Below are 7,754 nucleotides of genomic sequence, written 5' to 3' on the forward strand. Positions count from 1 at the left end.
AACATAATGGTGAACAAAGATAAAACAGACCATTCCAATGGTCACCCTTGATTCAGCAGATCCAAGGTAAAAAGCAGAAGGAAATTTTGTTACATCAGTACTTAAATCGATAGCCGTTTATTCAGATTTATTTCCAAGAAGTATGAGGTAGGTAACATGGATATTCAAAAGCCAGTGATTACAATCCAGCATGGATGAAGCTCAGAAGTCACCACTTCATCCTAACAAGTAAAAGGATGAACAAACTGAAAAATCATTTCTCCTCAGATTCATCAGAGAAATGAGATTGGAGGGCTAATGACTCTGTCTGAAATTAGAGAGACAGACAGATACAGACAATCACAACTTGTGAGGGTTCAAGAGCTGAAACCTTCTCAGGAACCAGTTCTGGGGGAAACTGAACTGAAATTAACAAATTCCTGGAGGCTCAGTGTGGACACATCAGAGTTAAAAACTTCAGTAAGAGCCAGTCATAGTGAATGCTTCCTACCTCCATTGAGTTTTATTTCTAGGAACTCTACTAGTTCTTTGCTGCAAATGTCAGAGAAAAATACTCTCATACTTCCTGAATCTGTGGTGTCTGACATCATTGTTACTTCAAATATTGCCTCTGTTCCTTTCTTTCTTCCTCTTCTGGTATTTCCATTGTGCATGTTACATCTTTCATAATTGTTCCACAGTCCTTGGATATTCTGTTCTTTTTTTTAGGGATAAGAATGGCATTCTTGTTATTGTTTAGTGGCTAAGTCATCGTCTGGCTCTTCTGTGACCCCATGGACTGCAGCTGTCCAGGCTCCTCTGTCCATGGGCTTTTCCAGGCAAGAATACTGAAGTGGGTTGCCATTTTCTTCTCCATGGGGTCTTCCCAACCCTGAAGGGATCAAACACGTGTTTCCTGCTTGGCAGGTGAATTCCTTACCAATGAGTCACCAGGGAAGCCCAAGAAGGTCATTACCTAATAACAAATGGGTCAATACTCTAAGACTATATAACAATCATTAATATGTATGTATTTAACAAAAAAGCTTAAAATTCAAAATTCAAAAAATTAATATCATGGCACCCAGTCCCATCATTTCATGGCAAATAGATGGAGAAACAATGGAAACAGTGACAGACTTGATTTTTTTGGTCTCCAAAATCTCTGCAGGTGTGACTGCAGCCATGAATTTAAAAGACACTTGCTCCTTGGAAGAAAAGCTATGACCAACCTAGACAGCATATTAAAAAGGAGAGATGTTACTTTGCTGACAAAGGTCCATCTAGTCAAAGCTATGGTTTTTCCAGTAGTCATGTATGGATGTGAGAGTTGGACTGTAAAGAAAGCTGAGTGTCGAGGAATTGATGCTTTTGAACTGTGGTGTTGGAGAAGACTCTGGAGAGTCCCTTGAATAGCAAGGAGATCCAACCAGTCCATCCTAAAGGAATCAGTCCTGAATATTCATTGGAAGGAATGAGGCTGAAGCTGGAGCTCTAGTACTTTGGCCTCTTGATGCGGAGAACTGACTCACTGGAAAAGACCCTGATGCTGGGAAAGATTGAGGGCAGGAGGAGAAGGGGACGACAGAGGATGAGATGGTTGGATGGCATCACTGACTCGATGGACATGAGTTTGAGCATGCTCCGGGAGTTAGTGATGGACAGGAAGCCTGGCATGCTGCAGTCCATGGTGTCACAAAGAGTAGGACCCAGCTGAATGACTGAACTGAACTGATACTGATTGAAAAGGAGAAAATAAAATTTCTGTTCATGATCATTTCTGTGCATGATCATTTATGTAGAAAGTCTGAAAGAATCAACTAAAAAGTCCTGGAACTCTTAAATGATAGTAGCAAGGTTGTAGGATACAGGTTAACATTCAAAAGTAAATTTCCTATATATCAACAGGGAACAGAACAAATGTTAAATTAAAAAACAGTAACATTTACATTAGCAGCAAAAAAGAGAAATACTGGGTATAAATCTAGGAGAATATTTGTACAAGATCTATATGAGAAAAACTTTAAAACTCTGATAATCAAAGAAAAACAAAATAATTGAAGAAATAGTCCGTGTTCATGGATAGAAAGGCTCAGTACTGTATCTTTCTTTTAATCTGATGATGTCAGATTTTCCCAACTTGATACTATAGATTTGATGCAATTCCAGTCAAAATCCCCGTAAGTTATCTTGGGGATATCAACAAACTGATTCTAAGTTCATATGAAAAGGGCTAAGACCCAGAAGTAGCCAACTGAATATTAAAGCAGAAGAATAAAGTTAATGAATTGACACTACCTGATGGGATGACTTCTTATGGCCACAGTAATGAAGTCAGTGTGGTACTGGTGAAAAAACAGACAAACAGACCAATGGAACAAAACAGAGAGCTCAAAAATAAACCCACATAAATACACTCAGCTGATCTTTGACAAAAGATTAAAAAAATGCAATGGAACAAAAATTGTCTTTCCAACCAATGGTACTGGAACAGCAGTTCAAGAAGAATGCAAAAGATGAATATACACATACAAAAGATGAATCTAAGCACAGACCTTACACTCCTCACAAAGGAACTCAAACTGGATCATATACCTGCATATAAAACACTGAATACTCCTATAAGATAACATAGAAAGACCTAAATGACCTCCGTGGTGGTGATAACTTTTTACATACGACACCAAAGCCATGATTCATGAAAGAAGCAAGTGATAAGCTAGAACTCACTGAAATTTAACATTTCTAGTCTGTGAAAGACAATACCAAGAGTATGAGAAGACAAACCACACATCTGATAAAGGACTGTTTGTTAGAAAAATATACAAAGAAGACTTAAATCTTAATAATAAGAAAATTAACAGCCCAATTAAAAATGGGTAAAAGGCGTGAACAGATACCTCACCAAAGAAGAAATACAGATGACGAGTAAGCTCATGAAAAAATGTTCAATACCGTATTATTAGTGAATCACTAGTTAAAGTGAAATAAAACTACACATTTCCTAGAATGACCAAAAATCCAAAGCGCTGACAACAACACATGCTGGTGAGAATGTGGAGCCATAAGGGCCCCATTCATTGTTGGTGGGCATAAATACTAGAGCCACTTTGGAATACTGTCTTGGATACAAAACCAAGCGTATTCTTCCATTCAACCCAATAATTACACTCCTTGGTACTTACTCAAATGAATTGAAAGCTTCTGTCCACACAAATACCTGCACGTGGATGTTTACAGCAGTTTCATTCATAATTCTTAAAATTTGGAAGCAACCAAGAGATCATTCATGGAGAAATAAACTGTGGCACATTCAGGCAATGTAATACTGTTGAAGGCTAAAAAGAAATGAGCTCAAGCTATAAAAAAAAGGTACAGAGGAATCTTAGATGCATATTATTAAGTGAAAGAAGCCCATCTGAAAAGTCTATATATTGCATGACTCCAAGTATATGACATTCTGGAAAAGGCAAAATCGTAACTACAGTAGAAGGATCAGTGGTTGCCAGGAATTAGAGGAAAGGGAGAGCTGTATGGGTGGAGCCCTGAGGATTTTTAGGGCAGGGAAAATATTGTAAATGGTACCACAACTGTGGATATATGTCGTTATACATTTGTCAAAACCCATAGAATACACACCAAGAGTAAACCCTAATGTAGGCTATGGACTTTTGGTGATAATAATGTGTAGGTTCTTTAGTTGTAACAAAGAAACCACTCTGGGGTGGGATGTTTATAGTGGAGGAGGCTGAATGCAGGAGGAGGGGTGGGGCATATAAACTCGATACTTCCTGCTTGTAGATTTTACTGTGAGCTTAAAACTGCCCTATAAAAATAAAGTTTATTAATTAATATAAAATTATTTTCTATATTATTAATGTTATTTGTAGCATATCTCAGATCTTAAGCTCCAGGTTTTGGTGCTTTGCAGAATCTTACCATAAATATGTGTGTTTCTATCCATTAACAATGTGAGAATGTGTATATGGCCCTAAATGTAAAAATTACCTTGTAAATAGCATGAATAAATACAAGAAAGTCAATCCTAAGAAATGCTTCTAAAACAGACAACACACACAGTCTGGAGTATTTTAGGATTACATCAAGTGAAGCAATGATATGAAACAGATGGCCTTAATGAAAAGTGATAATGTTTAGTTTTTCTCCATCATCATGGTCTCCTTCACTGCCACCCACCATCCCTGTCATTCACTGAGTGCTCACTCTGTGCCAGACACTGTACTTGGACTTTGTACATATCTCCCGCGTCAATTCCCACACAACTTTTGACGTAGGCTCTGTTAGCCCTGCTTTACTGGTGAGGAAACTGAGATACTGGGAAGTTCTTATTCTTGGACACCTGCCAGTCTACATTAAGAAGTGGTTACCATTTAGTTTGATGTTTTAGAACAGATGTGTGTGTGTGCAGAGGAGAATAAGACCTCTCATTTTCTAAAAATGTATCTGGAACACTAGGTAAGGAAGAGCCTTTATATATGGCAGCCATCTGGACTGTTCTTCTGGTCTGTCCCTCTGTTTATAACAAAAGTAAATGTCACTCAGGTTGGGCCATCTAAGCCAGGTATCTATCTGCAAGTATAGCTGGAAGAGTCTTTAGCTGGGTCCTACCCACAGGGCTTGAGGGTAAGAGCAAAATTCTCCTAAGCAATCTGGAAATAAAGTAAACAGTTTTGGCTAGAGACTAAAATCTAACAATGTGATCAAGCATGGTTAGCATCTACTAAGGAGATGCTGGCAAATATGCCTATTTAGGGGTCACCCACAGACAAAATGACATGAGTATAATCCCGGAAATACAAAACTTGAATGTGCTTTTTCATTTAGTATGTACAGATCTAATTAGGTTGTATTTTTTTCTGAGAAGATGCCTTCTGAACAAAGGGGACGGGGGGATGTAAACATGGGCTAGTGGTTCAGAAACTGGACATCTGTATAGAAGACCTGGATCCTAGAACAGTCAAAGCATCCTTCATTGTAAAGCCATGTTTCTGTTGCCATCCTTTATTAAGTGCTTACTGCATGACAGGCAGTTTACATATATTTCCCAAATAATCTTTTCAAAGAGCCTTTAAAGCAAGTTATTATCTCTACTTTGCAGGAGGTGGGGTGAGGAAGGGAAAGCTTACATAGATTATACAGCTAAGTATTTGGCAGATCCAGGATTCAAACTCTAAGCCCACACTCTTAAGCATTATCTTGGTTTTATACATCAGTCTTTTGTTAGTTGTGGTAACATGAGTCTAACCCTCTGAAGTAAACACAATCTTGTCATAGTATCAAAATCAAGTTTCTCAATTTAAGGACCATATTCTGGACCTGGTGCATTCTCCATGGGCTATAAACACTGCCCATGTTTATAGGAGACTGACTGTGGGGGAAACTGGGTCTTATTAAGATAGGAGAGGCCATACTCAGTAAATCTTTAATCCAGTTGATGCTTTGGAACTGTGGTATTGGAGAAGTCTATTGAGAGTCCCTTGGACTGCAAGGAGATAAAACCAGTCAATCCTAAAGGAGATCAGTCCTGAATATTCATTGGAAGGACTAATACGTGGAGGTTTCTTAGTGGGCAGTTACCTGACCTTATCTAGTGAAGTCTGCATCTCTCTGTATACTTTTATTCAAACCAAGAAAGAACTTCAGAATGACTATGAAAGGATTATTTGAAAATGACTGGATTTAGGATTTATGACAGAGACGGGAATGATTTCAGTTCAGTTCAGTCACTCAGTCATGTCCAGTTCTTTGTGACCCCATGGACTGCAGCACGCCAGGCTTCCTGTCCATCACTAACTCCCAAAGCTTACTCAAACTCATGTCCATGGAGTTGGTGATGCTATTCAACCATCTCATCCTCTGTTGCCCCCTTCTCCTCCTGCCTTCAATCTTTCCCAGCATCAGGGTCTTTTCGTCAGTTCGTCACATCAGGTGGCCAAAGTATTGGAGCTTTGATGGATATGAGTTTGAACAAGCTTTGGGAGTTGGTGATGAACAGGAATTTTTCATTTCATGGCTGCAGTCACTGTCTGCAGTGGTTTTGGAGCCCAAGAAAATCAAGTCTGTCGCTGTTTCCATTGTTTCCCCATCTAATTGCCATTAAGTGATTGGACTGGATGCCATGATCTTGGTTTCTTAAATGTTGAGTTTTAAGCCAACTTTATACCTTTATTTAAAAAGGCATAATCACATTGTCTGGGAAGCTTGATTGGTTGATAGAGCCAGAGGTTCAGCTGTGGTGCCCATATGGTCAGTCCTTCTTATTGGGTTCCCTGGCCACAGAGTCAACCCCTCATCTCCACATCCTCTGGAAAATGTGTCTATCAGAAGAAAAAAAAATCAGAGAAGAGTTGCTGCCATCATTAAAACAATATCACATTGGTAAAACAACTCAGGCTTCCTGCTTACTGCTGACTGATCTTCATATGAGACCAGTAAAACACTGATACACTTAGTCTCACACACTTTGTTTTAGTTTGGAGATTCGCATGCTCTCCAGTTAGCATGGTCCGTTGTGGGCAGGAATTTTTTCTGTATCATCAGAGCCGACTGTTGGGCCAGAGCCAGGGTGGTTGTATAATAAATATTTCTTCAGTGAATTAAAGCTACAAATGTAAACCCAGATATAAAATAAAAGATAGCAAATCCCATTGCTGGACTTTCCATTTAAAAACAAGAAGAAGAACAGGATGTGTTGTGACTTTTAAACAGTCTATTGACTTTTGCAGGGGTGCACCGCTCACATAGTGATTAGGAGTCCGAACCATAATTGTTCTTGTCATCCACACACTCGGCTTCAGTCGATTTCTTTTTATCATATACATTTTTAATCATGTATTAATAAACAAGAAGTCTGTATTGTATTGATGATTGGATTATATTATTGACTAACTCCACAATTCCATGCATGGCTTCTGAAAATATAAACAAGGTCAAAATATAAAGATCACATAAAGAGCATCAAAGACATACATTAGGCTTTTCTCCAACTCTGTACAACTCTCGTGGAGAATGATTCTGAGGCGAGCAGAGGAACTTTGAAGTTATTTATCAAGTGAATGAGTGATTCTGTCTAGAGCAAAGAGAATAACAGAAATAAAAATTAAATCACTTCATTGTACTGAAGCCCTGAAAGTGTTTTTGCTTTTCATACATCTTGGTGTGAGTGACTTCTTGCAATAAAATGTGACCTAGGCTGCTTCCAGAATTTGGAGTTATAAGGAAAATGCGCCCCTGGCTGTTGGCAAACAGAAAATGTTACACTTGGGAAAGTGGGCTTTACTTCATCACCTGCCAAAAGCATCAGGATTTTCTCCTATCAAGGATAGAGGCTTCTCTGGTAGCTCAGTGGTAAAGAATCTGCCTGCCAATGCAGGAGACACAGGTTCTGTCCCTGGGTTGGGAAGATCTCCTGGAGGAGAAAATGGCAACTCTCTCCTGTATTCTTGCCAGGAGAATCCCTTGGACAGAGGAGCCTGACAGGGTCCGTGACTTAGTTGCTCCACGACTGAGCAATTAAGCACATTCACACCTCTGAATTAAGCACATTCACACCTCTGAAGGCCAAGCCCTTTGTGTTACGATTCTTCCCCTCCCTCTTCTGTCATGCCATTCCCTGCCCACCAGGGTGTTTGCTCCTGGTGCGGCTGTCCAGACACTTCAGCTGGTGGGTAGGCACCACTGGGAGAATCAGCCTTGTGAAAATTAGCTAAGTTATGGGTGAAACATCTCAGTAGGGTTCAGTTCAGTTGAAACCC

This window comes from Dama dama, chromosome 14 (assembly GCF_033118175.1).
Source record: "Dama dama isolate Ldn47 chromosome 14, ASM3311817v1, whole genome shotgun sequence".
Classification (NCBI taxonomy): Eukaryota; Metazoa; Chordata; class Mammalia; order Artiodactyla; family Cervidae; genus Dama; species Dama dama.